This window comes from Rhinolophus ferrumequinum, chromosome 18 (genome assembly GCF_004115265.2).
Source record: "Rhinolophus ferrumequinum isolate MPI-CBG mRhiFer1 chromosome 18, mRhiFer1_v1.p, whole genome shotgun sequence".
In the NCBI taxonomy this organism is placed as follows: Eukaryota; Metazoa; Chordata; class Mammalia; order Chiroptera; family Rhinolophidae; genus Rhinolophus; species Rhinolophus ferrumequinum.
The window spans coordinates 1,478,347-1,498,617 of record NC_046301.1 but is presented as its reverse complement, the minus strand read 5'-3'; the positions used below and the strand labels follow the sequence as shown (position 1 = coordinate 1,498,617).

The window sequence follows — 20,271 nt, the reverse complement described above, 5'->3', positions numbered from 1 at the left end:
ATTTACTAGATGCTTTTCGCTGCCCTCTGTCTAGCATTTGTCTACAACTTGCTGCCCTCAGAACCGTGCGCAGTGTAACGATGCTAGTAACACCGGGTGTTAGAATTATTCACCCCAAAGACCACACCATCAGTTACCGTTGTGGTTTGAGGGACACGCCCCCACCTGCAGTACAGGGAGGTCCCTGGGGCCGTCTAGCTATTCAGGCAGAACTCAGGAACCAGAGGCGCACACACCAGGAACCCGCTGTGGGTGAATAAAGGTTTGCAGCTCTGTTCTCCAGCCTGTGAGGGGTCTGGGGCCCCATTCTCACCAGCACATCTTACTCCACTGAGTCAGGAGGTGGACATTTGAGGTACCACAGCAGGAAGAGCCCAGGGACTCAGAGCCGGGAATGAAGAAACACAGGGGAGCATCTTTTATCTTCTATGTCTTTGGATGAAGAAGTTCAAAGAACTTGACATAGTGTCATTTATATCTTTATGAGTTAATAGGAGTTTGTAGAGAACAAAGGGCAGGTAATCTTCATCTTATATCACCAAGTAGAAAAATGACACATGGAGACAATTAATTTTGCCCATGCTGGGACTAGAAGGGAACGTTTCCATAATAATTTACCTCTGTTACCATGAAACTGTTTACAACAAACACACGTACACTGCTACTCGTCCCTTCCTCCGACCATGTGTGATGGTCCGACACATTGTTAGTGTCAGGAGTGGGTACATGGCCCGCTGGTACTCGTCCAGCTTTCCCACCGCTCACAGCTGACTCTTGCTGATTTCATCACCCATTTGTTTGACTGGCACACACCTACCCCAGAAAACCCTGTCTTGAACTTTTCTTTTTTTTACCCAATGGGATCTCTTGGCGTCATAGCTGCAAAGTGGAATTTTATTCTCCACTTGCATAGGCAACAGCCCAGCTGTAGGATGAAGGGATGAAGGATTATGCAAATCCTGCAGGAGCACCTCATCCATCACTGAGGTGAGGGAGGGATGCAGCTGATGGCTGAATTCGCTTCTGTTGGAATGTATGGGCGTGTGACATCCCCCTGACTGGATGACATCACAACAGCTCCCGGTCCTTGAACGTCTGGAGGATGATTAGCTGAAGGAATTGGCTGTGTCTGCCAATCACCTCGGGCACAGCTGCCTTCATAGTCCCGGTGTGAGAGGAGGGGGCTGGCGGCCAGGACAGCAGCTGCAGCTGGTCCCCGTGATTAAAGACTTCTCGCAGCCTTTTCGCTGTGCTGGGTCTGCTCCCTGGTGTAATTCTCATGTCCGAGAGGGAAGCTGCATTGAACGGCGTGCTGCACAGAGGTTTGAATCATTCCAGCTGGCTGCTTGTTTTGAAAAGGACAGCGTGTGTATAAATAAAAAGCGACTGCTGGAAGAGTTCAGACGCCAGGGCTGGGCTGCAGTGGCTCCGGGGTGCCCGGGGCAGACCCTGTGAACCGGCCACTCCTGCTAAGTAACCTGCAGCCCCGCCGTCTCCACACTGGACGGCTCGTGTTCTGACTCGGGACCAGCTCCACAGAGGAAAGAAAACAATCAGGATGCTTCTCCAGGTAAGTTACTGCTTAATTTGCTGGAACCGAGGCACGTACAGTAGATGGATATATGTTGCTTCTAGATAAACGAGTGGAACGCAATAAAGTTTTATTTGTGAAAGATTTATGTAGAAGCAGATAATTGCTTCACACCCGATTCAGTCTGCCTTTCCAGAGTATGTGCGTTTACCTGCGCTTAGGCTTTGCAGAAGTTAGATTTGTACTATAAATGGAACATACAGTCCTGCCTATAAAAAAAGACAGTTAGCACTTGAGATATTTTAAACTGTTGCCAGAACATTTGCATAATGAGCACCTCACTTGATAACAATTTTAGCCTTTTCGTATTGAAAATGTCATTTTTTCAAACTCAACATCCAAACTATAGGGTTATAAATGGTTCCCTGAGAAGGGTTACTGAGAACGCGGCAGATCATGGAAACTCCTCTCCTTGGGACCCGAGGTTCAGAGGCAGACTCTGTTCTGATGGTCTGCTTTAGAGAAACAGCTGTCACTGGCATTTGAAATTATACGATACCATCCTGAATTGCTTTTAAAGAGACAAGGGCTTTCCTGTTAGGAAAGAAAAGGCAATTCTTAGAACAATGCATGTAGTATACCATAAGCATAAATCCATGAGGACAGGCACAGCTTTATGCTACACCTGTAAAACCTCCCAATTCCTCGTGCACAGAATAAGTGGGAAATACGAAATGTCATTTAAATATGGTTTTATCTATCCCTTCCAATGTCTGTCAGACAGAAGTAAATAAAAGGGACCCTTACACCTGTTTTATTTCCTTGTAATCCGTCCTGATAAATAAGATTGTATTGTTTAGAGGTACTATTACAGTATTTTCAAGCAATGACCTATTTTGTTTATTATGCCAGCTGATACGATGAGCTCTGACAAAGTTTCAATAGTATATACTTTATTATATCTTTTTTAAACTCACCTTTTCTTGCTTTCTTGGTACCTTCTATCAGAATATTTTTCATCAACTCAAGATTGTAGGGATCTTAAAGTAAAGGGCATATGAAGATACTGAAGTGTTTTCCTAATGATTTTCGTTTGTCCTTCCTCACCAACTTCATGGTTTAAATCCTGGGAGTTTCTTGCCACAAAAGGAAATTGATGAAGACAAAAGTTACTGTAATTGGTTGAATTTCTCCAAAACTAGGAGGCAATTATCTTTCTCCACAAAGATTTAAAAGGATATATTTTAATATCAAAAGCATCCATTTTAAGTTCTTCTATTACAAAGATGCCAGTTAGCCATATCCAGATGCTGAGGGGATGCTCTGTTGGCCACGGTTTTTTCATGAAGCAAATGGATGCAGAGAATAGAGTCCACTGACTACAACTGTCTAAGGCTGCACCTGGATTCCTAAGAAATCAGTCATTAATTAGCAAAGTGGGTTGGCCACTTCCATTCACCTCACTGCAAAAAGGGGACTTACCACCATCTAACACCTGCTACGACTGATGACGTTTCTATAACAAGGAATCCTTTGAAGGTTTACCTTCTGATGGTTAATATCACACAGCTCTTGTATTGGTAGCAGTCTTGTGATAAGCTAATGCGGGGGATTTCGGGAAATTAAGCACTAAGCAGAACAGTCTTTTTTTTTTTTCCTCTGTCCTAATGGCAATTGGTCAGCATGAGACTGACATTTAGAAAATCCCTTGAAAAGATTATAATGTGTATGGCTTATTAAGCATAAAATGAAAATACCTCTTGGAAGGAAAATACAGATGTAATTTAGAAACTCAGGCATCATTGTCAAGTAAAAAAGGGAAAAATTCATAAATGTTTTAATATTTGATCTTTCCATAAATTGAAAATGTATATAAATTGCGTTTGGTTTTCTGGCAGTTGAAGTTATTATCTAAGAAATGTGTCAATTTAAATGTCCTCAAATACCAAAATGAAGTAAATGGAGGCTATTTTTTATATAACTATATAAAATCACAATTTGAAAATTATATATTTAATAACCAAAATAGAGAGAAAAACATATATATATATATGTGTGTGTGTATATAGATAGATAGATAGATAGATATCACTCCAAAAAGGACAGTCTTTTGTAGTTTACCTGAATATTAAAACAGTAATACCTAGTCTTCCTCACCCCCCAAAAAAAATTCTGCAATTAAATTTAAAATAAACTTGTCTCTGAATTCAAATCTCAATGCTAACATTACTTCTTGTGTATTTCTAACCCAGTGAAACATGGTCCCCAGTAGGTCTACTGTTCCTATGGTCCCCATGCATATTCGATTTGAGCAGGAAAGGTGCCACTGAGAATAAAATCCAAAGATCAAACTCTGGGCTTGTGTAGTAGCAGCTACTCGGAGGAGAACAGAGAAGCGTTTAGTGTGCTTTCTTCAAACTAGAAGATTCTAGCCGGGGCTGCCTCCCCAAATCTGGGAAGCACTGGAGAAACTCAGAGAACAGAGCTAGGTAGCCGAGTGTGAAAGCCAATGCAGAAGCTGGGACCCCACCAGGCAAGTTCTTTCTGGGCTGAAGTTTGTCAATAAGCATTATGTTTATATCCTAACCTAAGGCCTGACTTCTTTCTCTAGTACGAACTGTAGGATATGTAAAGAACAAACATATTTTCGAGTAGAGTAAAATATTAAAGTAACAAAGTTTTCTTCTTTACTAAGAGTTGCTCTAATGAGAACTGTCAATCTGCCTAGCAGAAGCACCTGTGCAATGTAGTGTATCGTCAAGAGCAGGAAGAGACGCGAGGATGAGCTGTGCGTCTCAACACATCTTGGCAATGGCAGAGGGATGACAAATGGCCACATATGTGCCATGTGTGAGAGGAGGAAGTGGGAAGTCGCTGAGAGTCGCTGGCCTGGTCCAATCTATAGAAGTGGACAGGCCAGAACTGTTGACGGGGAAGGCCTGTGTGCTGGACACCAGAAGGGAGTGGCAGCACACCCCCTGTGCTCTCCCGATAAGTCGGGAAAGGGCCATGTTGATTTATTTTCGGTTTATGAAGTAAGAGGAGTGGGCCCGGTGTGAGACAGTGCTGTGCCTACAGCTCTCATGGCATGATGTTCCTCCAACCTCGTCTTTAACACATCAGGACACTCTGAGCGAAGCTGTTACAGAGTGTGAAATGTACCCTCTTTAAAATATTTTCAGCAACCTCGGAAGTCAGACGTGTCAATTTGCAGTGTGGATCTTTCATGAATACCGTCCTGTTTCCAGCTTTCTTTATCTCGGTTTTCTAAGGAATGCTATCACATTCTAGAGTTGACAAATCTCAAATTCCTATTAGAACAATGCTGAATTGATAACAGACTTTACGCAAACCTGAAATAGACTGATAATAAAATCCAAACATCAATGGCTTTGGGTAATAGATTTTTAAAATGTGAATAGTTACTTATTCTCCATTCCTACTGGTGAAAATCTTTGCCTGTGTAACTTGATGTATGCATTTCCTTTGCCTTCTTATAATACAAGAAGAAAATGAAAGGTTAGAGAAGAACATGTTTGAATGCTCGAGAACTTAATTTGATGATGTAGTGAGGGTATTTGAGAAAACAAGTGGTAACTCTAAGGTGTACCGTTGAGATTTATGTACCAAACTCAGTTTTTACACTTCTTGGAAAGTATCCTTTTAAATATTTCAAGAGTTCTATGGAGAAGGCAACTTTTAGTAGGCTAACACACACGCACGCAGACACGCACACACACACACACACACACACACACTTTTTTGCCAAAAAATTTTTTTTACAAAAGTTCAGTTTGGACATTCCAAGATCAGATGAACTTGCATAGCGCTTTATGTAAAATATTCAACCTACTCATTAAAAGTCTTTAATGCAATTTATCTTTGACAATAACCTTGTAGAAGTTGAAGATCACCTAGCCAGGTTCAGTACTTTCAAGCAAAAGTAAATGTAGAAATGCTTCCTTAATCTCTCCTGACGCACTATTTTCTTTCTTCTTTTTCTTTTCTTCCTTTTCCTCCTTCTCCCCCTTCCCTTTCCTCCTTTCTTCTCTCTCTCCATTCTCTCCTTCTTCCCTCCCTTCTGCTTTTCTTCTCTCCTTATTAATTTCTGCCTTCCCTTCTTTCTTCCCTCCCTGCCACCTTCTTTTCTTTTCTCTCTTCATTTGTGACACCTCAGCTGAAAAGTTCTCTTGCAAAGGCCTGGAGGAAACCACTCATGTGTAGTATGGCAGTGGTTACTTATTTGATGGCCAGGTCTGCACGTGGACATGGGTGGGAAAACACACAGAGAAAATAGGGACACTACATTCGACAATGAAAGAAAGGTGAGGTAGGATGGGAAGTCTGTGTCAGAGAAGTAGTAATGGCAACCTTAAAATACTGGCGGTTCTCCCCACTATGAATTTCCACCGAACTTACTTTACTCCCTTCCCTTGTACTTCCCTTTCATTGTCAGTGGAATCTTTTGCATGCAGCAAATGAAATTTAGTGGCAAAAATAAAATAATAATAAATGTAAATAATCCTTATACTGGTATTTTAAACCCCTGTAAATCATTTTTATACTTTAACATAAAAGCATCCATATGAGCCCAAAGGCTGACTGCCGTGCTAATGGAGGAAGAAGAGAGAAGGGAAAGCGTTTTGCACATTAAGAAGCTCTGGCCTGACTCCGTTTCTGAATCATGGATTCAATTGTAGACTGCTGATCCACAGAACTTGTCATATTTCATCAGACATCTCAGAAGAGTTCTTCTTGATGTACTGAATAGTCTTCCACGCCTACATAGAAATCATATAAACCCCAGAAATAAATACAGCGACACTAAAGATTAATACAAGGAAAGGAAACAGATGCAGAGATGCATATGCTCCTGTGAGCACATATACAAGTCCTAATTCTGCTCATTCCTCTAAAATACAAGTGAATAATTAGAATTTAAATTCCATTTGTTTCCCAACCAATCTTTCACTAATAGTGACATCAATGCAATTGAGATTCCATACGCTATAAGTAAAATAAGCAAGGCAATGATTGAAAAATTACCCTTATTAATTCATTTAAAGTATTACGGCTCCCGACGTTTCAGTTTGTGAAACCACTTTCCTTGGAATGGGGGCATTTGCTTAAAAACCACAAAAATGATGCTCAAATTGGTCAATTGAGATTGAACTCAATTTAGTACTTAAGTTATTCTGTTTCTCTATCTGGACATATTGTTCTCTTTAAACAGAGAAAATAGCTTTTCATTTTTGTTCAATAATGTTCATAATGATAATGATAACAAATATTATTATCCATAATTTTTAATATGTGCCCGACCCACTCATGATACTAGGGTGAACACAACAGCTCTCGGGAGCCCCAAGTGCTGGTGGGAGAAAGTGGGGAGCAAACAAAAAAAGGCCCATGGTGATGCATAAATCGTGGTGGGGCCGAAGGGCATGAGCGGAAGCCCTGGAGCTGTCCAGGAAACGCCTTCCTGAGAAATCGACTCTCAGAAAACATCTAAAAGGTACATGCCAAACGGGGACCGGTGCTTTTCTTGTACAAAAAGGCGATGAGCAACTTCCTGTAATATGCAGGGTGACGCGTTGCATTTGGACTCTGCCTATTAGTTATTCTTCTCGGTTCTGTGAAATTGTTTGGTAGAGTTTCGGGAATGGCACACTGGTTAGTGTTACTTTCTCCAGAAAGTAGAAAGTTCAGTCTGTTTTAGAAAATGTAATTCTCAACTTTACCTCTACCCTTTCTAGTTCTAAGGTAATTACAATGTAGTATGTGAGCAAATTATCGTGATTTCCCTATAGTCTGAAAATTAATACTATTATTGAAACTCTAACCACAGCAGTGCAGTCTCATTCTCAATAATCGGTGGGTGTAAGAACCAATATTCTAAAGAAAATCACTCAGTTGGCTGGAACACGGGGCTTAACATAATGAAATTACAGAGCGATAAATGTAATTATTGAATTTTTTTTTTTAAATTCACCATTACAAAAGTACTTCAAACTCAACAACAATAAAGTGTGATGAGACTAACACCATGTTAATTCATACAAAGCAAATTAATAGGCTCATGGGACCAGCAGCGAGGAAACAGTGATCAGTGAGCCCAGGAGCACGGCGCTGATGTCACCTGGCCTGCTCAGTGTCTCAGGCTCCTGCTCATGCAGGAGCAGGATCCTCTGACCTTCCTCCTCCCCCAGGTCTCACCGGTTCCCTTCAGGTGCAATTACCGTGTACGTGTCAGTGTCCCCAGTTTAACTGAAGGATGTCATTGACAAGCCAGCTGAGAGAGAGAGTGCTTGACCTGTGGCACATGGCAAGGGTTTGCCAAATGTAAACTGTGAAGAGACACCTGGGAAGCAGGTCCTATGAGCAACAGCTGAAGAAACAATGATACGTAAAGAAAAAGAGTCTCTGGAGGAAACTCAATAGTGCATAGTGACCTTTATATGCTTTGAGCTTTTATTTATTTATTTTTCTATTTTTATGAAAACGCATTTGTTTTATGTTATGTGACACCAGTGGACTAACATATGAAAGATATTGGGAGGGTGTTTCTATGCAATTTCAGGAAAAACAATCCATTTTAAAGGTCAGTGAGACTCCAGTTAATCAAAGCAACCAACACAGGTCGGGTGCTACTTTTCCAGATTTGTGTGGAAGGAATTTCTGCCTGGAGTAAGAGATCAATGGTGGTTACCAAGGTTTTCCATGTAGTGTAACTGGAAGGAGTAGGGATAAAAAGCCTTAGAGTGGTCACTTTATCCACTTAAAACCAGCTCTCCCAGTTGGTAGAAAATTGGTCAACAACATTCAAGTAAATAATGGTTGGGTAAAATCAAATAACAGGAATGGATTAGTCAGGGTATGCTCTAGAGTGTAAAAGCAACTTTTCGTAAAAAAGATCATTTACAAGGTGTATAATCCCTTAAAGATAATAAATTGATAAATGTCTTAATTAAGGAGATTGATTTTTTTTTAAAAAAAAACTTTGCTTTTGCTTCTCTTTTGAGCCACTCCAAGTAAGAGCATATCTGAAGATTAGATGTGTGAATAAGAAAGATACTTCTGGCTTCTATGAACTTCTAAATGATAAGGAATATTGAGACTGCTTGTCAAGTGTGGGCCCTTCTGGAGAAGAGTTATAATCTCCCAGTATTTTCTACCAAATAAGTTTGCAGACTCAAGTGCTAAGTCACACATGAAGTGATTTAAAGATGAGATAGTGACAGTCTAGGCAGGAGGTAATGTTGAATTTCACCAAAGCTGGATTCTAATTCTGCTTTGCCCTTGTAATAGAACCTTGAAAATGCTAATTAAACTTTGGTGCCTCTGATTCATGATCCAATAGTGCAGGTGATAACACCCACTTCATAGACTTGCTGGGAAAGCTGAACATGACAACAAAGTTCCTGGTACAGAGTAGGACGCACTTAATGGAATTAAGGATGAATTACAAGCATCAGTGCTCTGACAGTGACCTCAGTGTGACAGTTGTACTGGTGTAAAGCCATCCTGAGTGATGGGTTTCACCATGGAGCTGAGTGTCTAAAACTCCCTTTTCACTGCCTATACTGTACTTATGATCACATATTTGGATAATAGTAACATTAAATCTAATTTAAAGGATCCAACTTCATTGATTAACATTTTAATATGACTCATCACAGTTTTGAAAATTAACTTACAATCAAATATCTTAAGGAAAACAGACCATGAACCAAGGGGAAAAGCTGTCAGGGAAAAAAAAAAAAAAAAGATGGTAAATAGTTTATCTTGATTTCCTGGCATGCTGGAATAAGAAAAAACATGGGACTGGAAGAAGACAAGAAGGCAATGAAACTGGATAGAACTGAAAAACTACAAATGCTCCTTAGTTTGCAGTTTTCTCTAGTAAAATACTAAAAAAAGTTCCTATTGACATGTTTTCTAGAATTATTGCTAAAGTTATATGAATGTTTTAAAAGGATGCTAGGTACTGCACCAAAGTAATTTACTCAGCAAGCTGATTTGGTAGAAAATACTGGGAGATTTTGAAATGTAAAATGTTTGGTTTACCTTTAAACTGTCTCTGGGAAAAAATGGGGAAAATGGAAAAATGACTTTGTTTTACATGTGGAAATCATAGAAACATGTGGAATTATGCTGCCGCGTAATTTCCACCAATTGCTTACTTGAAATCTGTGGAGCAGTTTTCTATGGAACTGCTGGACGGGTGTTTAGGTGGGCAGCCTGTGCATCCTGAAGTTGTTACCCTGCTCTGTGGTCACACATGAAAAACACGAGAGAGCTCACTCACCAGCATTTCAATCCTGTTTATGGCAGGAGTTCGTTCCACAGAAACCTCTGGACAATAGATTGAACTTCTCTGAATGGCCCATGTTGACCCATACCCAGAGTAAAAAGATACAAACATATTTTAAGGTGAGCCTCAGATGTGTCGGTGTGTGTTCATTGGCCCTGTGGTCCTGAGATGTAAGACAAGATCATTTTCACTCCTTCTAGCCTTTCTCCCAAAGATATTTTGACAATCAACCAAATAATTACATTTCATCATCTCCCAGTGTTTTCTGTCAAACAGGTTTGCTAAGTAAATAATTTTGGTAGTTTTATGCATCCTTTTAAAACATCCACAAATAACACTTGTAATAATTTTCAATTCTAGTCATCAGGCATTAAAATAGGAGCGTCTTTAGAATGTTCATGGAGCAGAATGCTTGAAATGACTCCATCCCTCTTCCCAGGGCTTCTTGTCATGCTTTTTCCACACTTGGAGAACGGGGTATCCCAGGTTAGCTTGTGTGCAAGGATGACATTCTCTGTGGGATACACTCACATGTGACCAGCCACTTCTGGTTGATGGCCAAGTGGGGGGTTTCATTTTGCAGTAGCTGAAAGTTAAAATAGCACGGTATGTGAAGCAATTAAGTTAAAAAAATATAGCAGGCCCGGATTACCAGTAAAATTGAATGGAGCATGTCTGCTATTGGTGAAGATTATGCAACTTTATTGTGCTGCGTAAAATGAAGAATGCTCTGAAACGAGAAGTAAGTAGAAGGTGGGGATAGTAAATATAGGTGATACAGATTCTACAATTAGAAAACAAATCATCAACACAAAACCTCAGCGTTACCGTTTCAGTAAAGTTCTCTGTAAGGCGTGTGCCTGGCAATAAAATGTCCCTTCTTGGAATGTAGGGCACATACTTGCTGTGCAGGCCCCTTGCAGCGGATCATGAGCTTTAGAATCGACTAGAAAATGGGGGTTCACAACAGTGGAGTGACACTGCACAGGCCTCCACACTTTTCTGTGCATTAAATTCTCCACTCGTTCCTTGGGTTCTTTGTTTGTTTTCTCGTGTCTCAAACAACATCTTTGTGGGTTTTTTTCCATTACAGTTAACATTCGATATTATATAAGTTTCAGGTATACAGCATGGTGGTTAGACATTTATATGATTTATAAAGCAAACCCCCGATCAGTCTGATGCCCACCTGGCACTATGCAGTTATTTCCGTGTTATTGACTATGCTCTTCATGCTTTAGTTTACATTCCTTAACCGTTTTCTAACTACCAATTTCTACTTCCTAACCCCTCCCCTTTTTCACCCTATTCCCAACCCACCCCCGTCTGGTAACCATCTGTTCTCCATGAATCTGTTTCTGTTTGGTTTGGTTTAGTTTTTTTTGTTTTTTTAGATTTCACAGATAAATGAGATCATATGGCATTTGTGTTTCTCTGTCTGACTTATTTCACTGACCATAATTCCCTCTAGGTCCATCCATATTGTCGCAGATAACATTTCACTCTTTTTTATGGCAGAGTAATACTCCATTGTATAAATGTACCACTTCTTCTTTATCCAGTCATCTATTGATGGGCACTTAGGTTGTTTCCATGTCTTGGCTATTGTGAATAATGCTGCAATGAACATAGGGGTGCATATATCTTTTTGAATTAGTGTTTTGGATTTCTTAGATAAATACCCAGAAGTGAGATTTCTGGGTAGTTCTATAAGGTAGTTCTTTCTATTTTCAATTTTTTGAGGAATCTCCATACTAATTTCCATAGTGGCTGCACCAGTCTGCAGTTCCACCAACAGTGTATAAAGGTTCCCTTTCCCCCACGTTCTCACCAATACTTGTTTGTTGATTTATTGGTGGTGACCATTTTGACAGGTATGAGATGATATCTCATTGTGGTCTCCTTGATTTCTTTGAAAAAATGATTTCAATGATTGGAATTTATAGCTGTTTATATACAAAATAGAGTGTCCATTTGAAAAAAGTTTATTTTCCATTACAAGCAGATAAAGGCCAGTGGTACATAATGTTACAGAGTATCCTGATAGTGAGATAATATAATGAAAAACCTCACTAGAACTTCCTGTAAACTAGATAATAGACTTCAATTTTATTGCCCCAAAACAATCTAAATTTCCCCTAGGCATTTGTACTGAGTACTTCAGGAGTCTCTAGGTAAGAAAGTCAGTGGTAGAGAAGTGATTATTGAAATGGATTTTCAGAGAGAGTCATCTGTTACTTCCGATGCAGGCAAATTCTATGGATAAAGATGAAGTGATGATTTACCTCCATTGAAAGCAAGAACAATTAAAATATTAAAAGCATAGCTTCTGAATGCATATGCAATACTATTAATAACACATTGAATTCACAAATCAAAGGTCAGTTGATGTAAATTTAAAATAATTTATAGTTTAGTAAACTCCTTTGTGATTTCTTGAAATTAAACTTCAGCGTTCACTCTTTGAGTCCTTTTCTCTCGCCTTTATTCACTCGTAGATCAAGAAGTGTGTTGCTCCACCATGACGGCATTCCTCCCTCTCTCCATCTTATAGTTTCCTTGCCCGTAAGAATCGGAGGCTAAGCGAGCATCTTACGTTCCAAGGATAACTGCTTCCACGATTGTCTACTGAGCCAATTAGCAAGGATGCAGATCAATACCAAATATAATAATGGTTTTTAAAAGAATGACTATTGAGCTGCACCAAAGCAATTCTCAGTTAATGGCAGTCATTTCATGGCCGCTGGCTGGCTGTAAGTTGATTTAACCAGTGTGTACAGAGCAAAGCCCAGGAAATGAATGCCGCATCGGCATTCTAAGGGCAAATGTGGGCACGCCATCCCAGCCTGGTCCTGGAGCTCGGTTTCTCCTGTGTTCACATCTTTCTCCTTTCTCCTCCTCCAACTCCAAATCCTTCCATTTGCCAGTGACTAGAACAATGTCCCTCCCTCTGTGAGGTCTCTCCAGGTGACTCCAGCCTGTCTCTGAAACCTCAGCACAGGGAGCAGAGTTCTCACTGGCTGTGAGCGTGTCCTCCTCCTGAAGGCAAGTTTCCTATCCCTTTCCACGTGTACTCCTCCTTTTCCTTGCAGCTGCTCTCTGCTTGCTCACCACGTCCCGCCTGCTGAACTCACTGTAAGCTCCCCCCTTGACTTCACTACACTCCTGGACGTTTTGCTAAGGTCACCAGAGTCAAGGTTAATTGCATTTCTTGACTCATACATCACATTCTGTTCTTGATCAGAAACATTTGTGCCCCGTTGCTTGCAGTTTCCATGGCGGTCTCCCACTGACCTTATCGATGTGACGCTGAAGGTCTTCCCGGCGTGCCTCTGTCACTTTACGTGCACACTGTCCCCCAGCTTTCTCCCTCAGGACCGTGGCTTTTCCTCCCCTCAACTTGCAGCCCCAGCACAGACCTGAAATTCCACTCTGGTGTATTCAGCCGCCTGGTGGACATTCCCTGGGAATATGTCACAGAGTTTTCAAATAATGAAATAATGTGTCGTAATCTACTCATTTTCTCTTTGCACATCTCCACCTCCATGTAACTGCTTTTCCTGTGACTGCACTTCCATGTTCTGTCATAATCGCCCGTGTACTCAGATGTGTCACAGAATAGACGTGCACTGCTTGTGTAGGGTCGTGTTTGTGGGGTGGGTGGAGCAGCTGCCACGTGCTGGTGCCCAGTAAGTATGGAATGGATGACTGAGGCCTGCAGTCCCAAGCCACTCGTTCCCCCCTCTCTACATTTATTCAGTCATTTATTCAGAAACTTCTGTTTCTATGTGACAGGATGAAAAGAATCCCCACGAGCACATCCACAGCCTTGCCCCTTCAACAAGCAGTGCACACATTCTCCTTGCCCATCTCTGCCCTAAAGAGAAGGCCTCTTGCTTTCTGAGCACGAGGTTGGTTGTTGAGCGGAATGGTTTCTTAGGCCAGGGAAGAGCAGAGGGAAAAGAAACAGTGCAGCAGCTGGCAGAACGGCAGTGTCCCGGGAGGATTCCCAGCCTGGCTTTGGATCCAGGGAAACGCATAGGAGAGAAATCAACCTTTTAGAAGCGTCATTGTGTTTTATGATGTGGAACACTTAACCCTGCTTAGAGCGTGGGAGTGAAGAACAGAATCTCCGTCTAAATAAGTTACAGTGGCTCTCGTACTGCGCGTCTCAAATGCATTCGGCGGTGCTACCCACACGGGGCTACAAATTTATAACAACTTGAAAGTTGTATACGATTCTGGGAAAGTGCTTACACTTGAAAAATGGACTTTACCTGTTAGAGCAGGTTCAGGTTCACAGAAAAATTGAGAAGACAGAGCGTAGGGCGCCCATACGCTCCCAACATGGTCTCCCCAACACCGATGTTCCTTACAATTCATGGACCTGACACAGCGTGTCACCCAAAGTCCGCAGTTTACAGTAGGGCCTCGCAGGGGTTTGACAAGCGTATAATGAACGTATTCTCTGTTATCGTGTTATATGGGACAGTGTCACTGCCCCAAAAACCCCCCGTGCCCCCCTCCCCAACAACCCCAACAACTACTGGTCTTTTCATGGTCACCATAGTTTCACCTTCTCAAGAATGTCGTATAGTTGGAATCACACATAGTATGTGGCCCCTTCAGATTGGTTTCCTTTACTTAGTAACACACATTTTAGACTCCACCACATACTTCTGTGTCTGGATGGCTCATTTCTTTTCAGTGCTGGATAATATTCCATTTTACAGAAGTACCAGGGTTGATTCATCTGTCACCTACTGAAGGGCATCTTGGTTGCGTCCAAGTATGACAATCATGAATAAAACTGCTGTAAACATGTGTGCAGTTTTCATGTGGATGTATGTTTTCTACTCTTTTGTTCTCAGTTGAGGAGTTCAGTTGCTGGGTCATACAAGGCTGTATTTAGCTTTGTAAGAAACATTCAAATTGTCTTCCCCAGTGGCTGCACCGTTTTGCTTCCCACCAGTGAGGCACCAGTCCCTGTTGTTCCACGTCCCCGCCAGAATTTAGTGTTGTGAATGTTTAGGATTTCAGCCACTCCAATAGGTGTGCGGTGGTATCTTGTTATTTTAATATGCAATTCCATAATGACATATGACGTGGAGCCTCCTTTCATGTGCTTATTTTCCATCTGTGTATCTCCTTTGGTGAGGTGTTTGTTAAGGTCTGTGACCCATTTTTTAATTGGTTGTTCATTTTCTTACTGTTGAGTTTTAAGAGTTCTTTGTAGATTTTAGTTAACAGTCCTTGATCAGATGTGTCTTTTGCAAGTATTTTCCCCCGGTCTGTAGTTTGTCTGTTTAGTCCCTTGACAATGTCTTTTGCAGAGAAGATTTTTTTTTTTTACTTTAATGAAATCCAACTTACCAATTATTTCTTTCATGGATCATGTCTTTGGTGTTTTATCTAAAAAGTCATCACTAAACCCAAGGTCTTCTAGATTTTCTCCTGTGTAACCTTATAAGAGTTTTATATTTACACTTAGATTTCTGATTTCTTTTGAGTTAATTTTTAAGAAGAATGTAAGGTCTGTGTATAAATGATGATTCTATTTCCTCTCCTTCTCCTTCTTCTCCTTCCTCTTCTTCCTCTTCTTTTTTTTCTTCTTTTTTTATAATGTGTGGATATCTAACTGGATGAAGAACTGGTGCAGTGCTATTTGTTAAAAACAAACAAACACAAAACTATCCTTTCTCCCTGGAGTTGCTTTTGCTCCTTTGTCAGAGGTCAGTTGCTGTGTGTGTGGGTCTGTGTCTGGGCTCTGGGTTCTGCTCCGTTGGGCCGAGTGTTCTTTCATTGATACCACACTATTTTCAGTACTTAGAGTGAGTCTTATAATGAGTCTGGGGTCCTCTGCTGTTGTCCCATTGAATATTATGTCGACCATTCTGAGTCTTACTCTTCGCATAAACTTTTTTTTTTTTTTAAATCCTTATTTCTATTTTCGTACGTCTTCATCTGGGCTGTTGTGATCAGTTCTTAACTGGTCTCCAGTCTGTTTTCTTAAAAAATAAAAATAAAAGTTGCCATGTCAGTCTTGAAATTAAAGTATTTCAATATCTGTACAATACTTAAGGCAAATTGAAATTCTTAGCATTTTGAATAGGACCTTTTAGTCTTCTGGTACCCAGCTGTCTTTTCAATTCAGTTTCCTACTTTTCCCTTGTAAAGTAGGATATAGACATTGAGACTAGAAGGGAATGAGACAGAATAAAATCCCTGACTCAAATGCTCGATTCTAATGGAAGTGACAGAAAAGAGAGAAGCGATACTATTTATGGCCTATTAGACTGTTAAAATCACACACAGAGGAAAAAACAAACAAGAAAGGTCAGAAAGTGTTGGAAGGAACTTGCAGTTTTGCACGGGGAGGACAGAGCAGACATGCTGAGAATATCCCATTTAAGTGGGATTAAAAGACATGAGAGCATATGCCATGTTCATATGTGGGGACAAGTATACTAGGCAGAAGGAACAGTGCGTGCTGAAGCCCAGACGTACATACCTGAGGAACACAGCTTGTTCTGAAAACATTGAGAAGGCCATGGGGTTGGAGAAAGAGAAGTGTCGATTAGGTAGAGCTGTGCAGACCACTCTATGAACGTGACTGTTAATCTGAGTAAAGTGGGGGGGGGTCCCTCTATGGGTAGGAGGTCAATCAAAGGCGTGACCAAACCTGATGTACATCGTAAAGTAATTTCTCTGGCCAATGTATTGAAAAACAAACTGATGTGGGAAAGGGCGGAGGCAGAGATCTCTCGGGAAGATATTTCAATAATCTGGAGGGGATATAATGCTAATCTGGAGGAGAGTGATAGCTAAGAAGATGTTCAAATATGTTCAGATTCTAGATGTATTTTACAGTAGAGCCAATGGATTTAACATCTAGGGAGTCTAGTGAGAAAGAGAGGCGTCATCTAACCCCAAGATGTGTGTGTGTGTGTGTGTGTGTGTGTGTGTGTGTGTGTGTCCCTAAGCGAGTCATAGCGGAGCTATCATTTATTTATCTGGAGAAACTGTGAGAGTCGTCAGTTTGGGATTAAAGAAAATATCAGGCATTCAGACTTGGTCTGGAGATGTCCATTAGATTTTCAAGTGAAAATACCAAATAGGTGGTTGTGCAAATAGGAATAAGTAAAAGAGTTAGCTGGAGACATCAGTTTTGAAGTCAGTTTATAGACAGTGTTTAAAACCATGAGAGAGGGTGAGATCATCAAAGAAGTGACTGCAAATAGAAATGAGAAGAGGTCCCAGGGCTAAGCCCACATTTGGAGGACAGGGAGGTGGGAAGGAGCCAGAGGATGTGATGCAGAAGTTACACAAAAGCAGACACTGCACTGTCCTGGAGGTTGGCTCAGCATGGTGTCTGTGTGGGTGGGATAACAAGCGATGTGGAAACTGCTGATAGGTAGGGGAAGGTGACGAATGAGGATCGACAACTGGATTTCACAACATGAAATTTATTGAGCAGTTTTGATGAAATAATGAGGGTGAGCCTGATTGGCGCAGGTCCCAGAGAAAATTGGACACATCATTTCAAAGAGTTTTGCTGTAAAGAGGAAATGAATGTAGGAGTAGCTTGTGGGGTAAGTGAATAATGAGAAAAATAATGGAGTGTTTGTATCCAGCGTGACTATTCCCAGAGCAGGTACACAGTGGGGCTCCATGGGACTGAGGGGAGCATTCGGGAACCAGTGTCTTCAGTGAGTAGGGGGTGGAGCCTAGAACGGGTGCCCACGTGGAGGGTTGTCCTCAGCCAGAACGATGGCGACCCCAATAAAGCACATACTCTCGTGAACGAGAACGTGAGGTAGTAGGTTCTTACGGAAATTGCCTTAGGCTTGCTACTGTGTTCTCTGTGAGTTAGAAAACACCACCATCAGCTGAGAGTGCAGGCAAGGAAAGCACAGTAGAAGTTTGAAGAGAGGAGGCGATGAATGGACTGGAAGCTGCAGCCTGATCACCATCAGGTTAGATGTCCACCTGAAGCTGTTGGCGTGAATGCAGGGGCAGTCAGTGTGGAGCTGCTCATTCCTCTGCAGAGTCACAGGCGTGTGGGGTGCATTGCGGGGTTCAGCCCACGTGGTCTAGACACATGTGCATGATGAAGAGGATAAACGGTTTGAGGATATATAAAAAGGAATTAATACAATTGAGTGTGGAATTTAAACTGGGTGAGAAGGGCTGTGAAGCCACGAGATAGAAAGTGACAAGTGAAAGGATCACGCCTTAAAGACGCTGGGGGGGGAATATTGCTGAAGTTGAGGTGATCGTTGGAGGGAGCTAAAAAGGTGGGCGCCTGGGATCAGATCGCAGAGTGTGTACAGTCTGTTATGAACGGGTTGCAGTTCTAGTTATTGTTGTAATGAAAAGATCTAGCATGTGACTGTGGAACTAGGTGGCGATGGTGGGGAGAAATACCAGGACATTAGTGAGGGGACTTAAAAACTGAGAGTATGGTGTTAGAAGGATGACCTAGCTGGATATCTAGTCGTTTCTAAAATAGTGAGAGTTATCCGGAAACGAGGATCTTTCTGCGGTTGAAGGAGTCTAACCTCTTGCATTAGTTGATACCTGCTGTAAGGAGAAGGTGTGGGTGGTATGGTCTGGTAGATGGAAAGTTAGTTTTGTAGGGAGCAGGCATGGAAAATAGCTAGACGTGACAATGAGGAAGCAACCTCATGACCCAATGGTGGGAGAACTGGAAGCAAAACCATAACCGAGACCAGAGGACTCCAAGGTCCTCAAGGGAAGGGCGGCTTCAGGAACTAGAAGGTGAAGAAAATTCACAGAAAAATCACCACAGGGAGAAAGCACTTGGTAACCACTGACCGTGTATTCTGATAAGCACAGTGCAGGGTTTCAAGAGATGGAGACCTCATCAGTGTGACTGTATCTTAACTAAGGACAGCTATCATAACCTTATTTCCCACCGAGTTCACGTGCTGAGGTCCAAGGGGCTAGGACGTAAGCATACACATTTTCCGGGGGGGCACTGGCTAACCTATAGCAGCTACTCTCAACTTGTTCGTGCTATTTCATTCTTCTTTATAGGTAGCTAGTTTCCTTTGTAAATACATTGTTTAGAATTTTTACATTTTACATTTCTGAATTATGTAATTTCTTTTTTTATATTATCCCGTCATCAGCTGTTACTATCAAGATTATGGTAGCCTCATAAAATGAGCTTGACAGGTATCACTCTTGTATTCATTGCTCTGAAATGAGTTGTGTGAGATTGGAACTTTTTATTCCTCAAGGCTTTCATAGGATCTTCTCGTGAAGGAATCAGTGACTGGAGTCTGCTTTGTGGAAATATTTGTGACTATTTGTTTGAATTCTTGCATTTTGCTTTATTCTTTTTGAGTCTTTTAATTCCATTTCACAAAGCCACATTTTCTTGAAACTTCATTCACTTAAATTTATTTAAAATTAAACTATTGTCTCATGAATCCATTGATAATTTAATCTTTTTAATGTCAGAAGCAAATGTAGTGTTCTTTTCTTTCTTGTCCTTCTCAGTTATGTGTGATTTATCTGTTTTTATCTTACTGTCAGCAGAGGTTTGTCAAATTTATTAGCCACTTAAAAAAAACTGGGTTAGGGCTTATTTTTTCTCTATTTTTTTTGTCTGATTATTTTCTGCTCATGTTTCTTATGCCTTTCCTTCTATCATTTTTGTTATTATTGTTATTTTCTAGCTTCTTAAGAGGAATGCTTACCTTATTAGTTTATTAATTTTCACACCTTTCAAATACATGCATCTAAGGCTCTAAATTTCTCTAACTATTATGATACCTGAATCCACAAATTTGGATATGTGTTATTCAATCACCTTGATGTTTGCATTCCAGTTATAGTTTATAATTTATAGTACCATCTTCTTTAGAACTTGTTTATATGTTCTATGATAGAGAGCGTGATGGCTTACTCCCTAAAAACACTTTTGTTTAGCAAACTTTTAATGACTAGGGAAATCTACTCTGGAGAAAAACTCAAAACATGAATAGAAATCAATTTTATTACGCATTTGTACATATTACTCAGGATGACTAACTTGAATGTATTTCCTCACACGTACAGCCTCCTAATGATCCATTACCTTTCAAATCATCTGCAAAGCAGCCACCATATGAACAGGGACTTTCACACATTCTCAGGTAAATGATAAATTATCGTGGAAGCACATCATTTTACAATTCTAGGACATAACTGTGAGCAATAGTCGTTAGTATCTAGAAATCTCCATTTAACAATAAATCATATTGACATTCTAAACAGAAATTGTAACCCTAGTTTTAAATTACCTTTCATATAGTTCTTATGTTCTGTATTTCCACATAAGAGCCGAGAAGTAAATTAGGAGATGACTTAAATCATGGTGTACACATTTCTCTTTTGTATATAAGTTTTGCTTCTT

At 40.8% G+C, this 20,271-nt stretch overlaps 1 protein-coding gene across 1 annotated transcript in view; it reads left to right on the top strand.

The window, feature by feature from the left end:
* Positions 1-1,008: 1,008 nt before the first annotated feature.
* Positions 1,009-20,271, top strand: part of NDST4 (N-deacetylase and N-sulfotransferase 4) — a 196,328-nt gene continuing 177,065 nt past the window's right edge. Inside the window, exon 1 of the mRNA XM_033133341.1 lies at positions 1,009-1,570. The gene's annotated coding sequence lies outside the window, so the exon portion shown is untranslated. The remainder of the gene's footprint in view (positions 1,571-20,271) is intronic.